The sequence below is a fragment of the Heterocephalus glaber genome, unplaced genomic scaffold (genome assembly GCF_053883595.1).
Source record: "Heterocephalus glaber isolate CG9 unplaced genomic scaffold, H.glaber_assembly_v1.0 deba00001531, whole genome shotgun sequence".
Classification (NCBI taxonomy): Eukaryota; Metazoa; Chordata; class Mammalia; order Rodentia; family Bathyergidae; genus Heterocephalus; species Heterocephalus glaber.
The window spans coordinates 16,975,688-16,979,676 of record NW_028258329.1 but is presented as its reverse complement, the minus strand read 5'-3'; positions in this window follow the sequence as shown (position 1 = coordinate 16,979,676).

The following is a 3,989-nucleotide window of genomic DNA, read 5'->3' as shown; positions in this document are numbered from 1 at the left end:
TCCATAGTTTAATACTCCCAGTGGGTCTCAAAAGCTGTCCAAAGTAGAGCTGAATCCTGTTCAAACTTGTCAAACTCATGTTGGGAGAAGTGCAGTAAACCTCTGGATGGCCTGAACCATACGGTTCCTGTCCTCCTAACTGTGGCTGCATTCTGCTGCCATGACTTCTGTATGTGTCTCACTTCGGCAGTTGCACGGGGTGATGGGAACATAGCAACCTGGGCTCTAAAAGACAGCCCAATCATTTACTCTCTGTGGAAACACACAGCAATTTACCTGAGTCTCAATTTCCTCATCTGTAGAATGGGGATAAAGCTAGCACCTGTCACTGGAATTTTGGGGGTATCTATTATGCTTCAGAAGCTGCCTTTTGTACACTGTCACACAAAACCCCACAGAAATCCTAACTTCTAGTTTCTTTTCTTCCTCTTGGCTGAAATAGCATTCTTCTCTTTGAGAACTTTTTGTTGTTGCTGTTATTAAAGTAGAAGTTCAGTGTGTTTTTTGGTTACTGTGCATTGGAATACTCAGCTCCCCTCGCAAAGATCATCCCCTGAAGTTGAATTATTTTCTTTAGGTTCTCTCATTCCCAGGACCAAGTCTCATTCTCTTCTCATCAGCCATAATGATGAGAAGCCGGGGAGCCTCACAAGTAATTGAAATTGTGTGGTTTCTAGGTTATGGAGGAAGATGAACACACTTCTGGCACTCTGAACAGAAAAGACTGGGTCAAAGGACATGGAGTGGAGCATACTTGCAGTGCCTGTTTGCTGTAATGGAAGCAAGAGACCTGTGGAAGGAGACCTGTGGCTGTCACTTCATTTGGGTCATAGAGGTAACAGAACCAATGGCAAAGTAATCACCCCGTTGGAACAGGTTTGTTTTGTGATTGGCAGTGAGGGCCCAGGCTCTGTCTGTAACCTTAGACAATGTGCCCTGTGTGTTCCTAGATGTGAGACTGGACCTAACACAAGGAAACCCCTCTGCTCTGAGTTCAGTACTTTATAAATGTTCACACCATACCTACTTTTGCTGGAAAATATACTAGATACTTGGTGTAAGACAAATAAGTGGCCTTACCCTCAGGAAGTTTATACTCCAGTGTAAAGGTCAGCAAGCCTTTCGTCTACACAGCCCTGCAGTAAATATTTCAGGCTTTGTGGGACAAGGGGCCACATATGGTCTCTCTTGTAAGTAGTTAATGTTGTAGCCATGGATAATACACAAATGACATAACACAGCTGTGTTTGTGGCTGTGCCAGTAGCGTCCAGACTGAGCTGTAGCTTGCTGACTACTGCTTTAGTGGGAGAAATAAATTTGTAAACAAATAATTTTATATAACAATAGATTGGCAGTTGTCTCTGGGGGGAGAAAAAAATCACCCCAGTTGAGAATCATTGGCCTACAGCCTGTAATTACTATGATAGGAGGAGAAGATAAATAAATTCATATTAAGAAAGTGAACCTTAATTAGGGTATTGAAAGATGAATAGGAGTTGGTTATCTAGAGAAAATTATGTGTAGGGAGGGCAGGAAATTTGAAGCAGAGGGAAACTGTATACCAAAGCATATAGAAATAATATAATCTGGTGAGGAAGTACAAGCCATTGAATATTGTGTGTGTGTGTGTGTGTGTGTGTGTGTGTGTGTGTGTGTGTATGAAGTTCGTAGAAGAATGAGAAAAAGTGAAGACAGAAAGGTATACAGGGGGGAGATGGTAGAGGTCCTTGTGTGTCGGGCTGAGGAAATTAGAAATTATTCAGTAAATAATGAAGACTATGAATCATAATATTTTGAAGGAGAGTGGATCTTTTGTGAAGAGGAACTTAGGTAGCGAGACACAGACCCTGCCAGAAGGTATACTTGTAATTAGCAGAGCTGTTACCTCTGCTCCCCTAGATTAAACCATAGCAGTGATGACAAGCTTATGCAGCCCTAGCCAGTCCCCAAGTGTGAGTCAATAAATGAATTCAAATAAGATTATAAGTATGAATCAAAATGTGTTCATAAGCAGCTGCTGTGTGATATGCTAAGACAGACTTGATAGTTCTGTGCTGCTGACAAGATAAAGTTAATAAAACAGCGGAGTCTATTGATACTGCTGGACCACTAAGTGCCAGACTCCCCAGAACATATTCAGTGAATAAAAACTAAGTGTCTGTATCTGAGAGTGAGTGGTCGTGCCACCACAGACATGGTGGACACATCCCACCCTGGCCCACTGACATAATCCACATGGGTAGCTCATTCCAGGGGTTAGAAGTCACCAGGATATCATTCAGGCCCTGTCTGGGAAGGGGAGCCAGACTTATGATGGGAGTTTTGAAACCATGCATTTTTGAGGAAAGCTCAGGAAACTTATTATCTTGCTTTATCGGGAGGTAAATAGAAGGTTAAGTGAGTAAAGTGACTTGACCAGGTGAGCACCTTAGTGCATTTTATTTTTATTTTAAACGTTGTTATTGGGATATGTTTGCAATACATAGTAACTATGTTCACCTTGGGGAATCAGTGTATGCATATGTATATAATATAATATATATTGCATCTCCATTGTTTTACTTTCCCTCCAGTGCTTTCCTCTCATCCCTAGATGCCTTTCTCATGCCCACAAATCCAGCTCCCTGTTTTCCGTCACTTCTATCTTACTTTGTTCTTTAAATTACTTATATTTTGGGTTTCTCATATAAAAGAAACCACATGATAGTTAACCTTTAGTGTCTGATTTATTTCCCTTAGGATTATGGTCTCAAGATGCACTCATTTTCTTACAAATGACTAAAATGTATCCATATATATCATTATTTACTGATATATATATACACATTATTTACTGATATACATATACATATATATATATCATATTTTCTTTATTCATTCATCTGTCGATGGATATACAAGCTTCTTCCATAATTGGACTATTATAAATTGTGCTGCTATAGACATGTCTTTTAAGCAGTTGTTCCAGAAAAATTTCAAACTTACTTAGAAGTAGAAAGATTAATGCAATGAAGTCCTATTACTCAGTAACAACTATTAGGGTTATGTTAATTCTTTTTTCCTGAATTTATCTGAAGAAAATACCAAGAAGCACATCATTTCACCTACAAGTACTACAGATGTTAAGGTGTTTTAAAAACAGCCCTTCTATGATATTTCTCCTGTCTTTTAAGAAAGTGTCAAATGAAAATGTGCCCATTTTTAAGAACTGAGTACGTTTATCTCTTACATAAAAAAGTGAAGCTATTATTTCTTTCAGTTGAACTTAACAATTCAAAAGACATTGGTTGGATTTTTATTGTATCCAGTAGCTGTGAATAATTAAGAAACAAAAAATTTACTATTCTTGCCCTCATCTTCATAGTGAAAAGCTAGGAAGATGATAATAGATAGATGATAGATAGTTAGATAGATTAATTTGGAGAACTATCTTTCAGTTCCACCAGAGCTTGTTCCGATCTGCAACCCTGACTGGTTGTGTGACTGTTGACATGTAGCTTGGCTTCTCAGAGTCTCATATTCCTCAGATCTCAAATGAGGCTCTGTATTAATTACCTATTGCAATATTAATGTTCAATAACAAACCACCAAAACTCAATGCCTTAAAATAACAAGCATTTATTTCGTGCATGAATTTGTAATGCAGAAATCTAAGGTAAATTGGATTTAAGTTAGATGGATAATTATTTTGTCCTTCCCTAGATTCACTTACAAATCTATGGGTTAGACTTATTCAGGGCAGTCTCAACTCAGACTACTATAACAAATCAGCTCTGCTGCAACCATGTGCTTCTCCAACATTCTAGCCTGGGAATGTTCCAAGGGATATTTCAGAGGAGCCGGAGGGTGAGCAGATGTTATGGTTTGTGTTTAGCTGTCCTCCCACAGCTTCATGCAGATGAGGTGGGGCTTTCTTTTCCAGAAGTGGCTGAATCGGTAATGTGTAATGCTGTGATTAAGGGTGTGTGTTACTAAACCACTACACGTG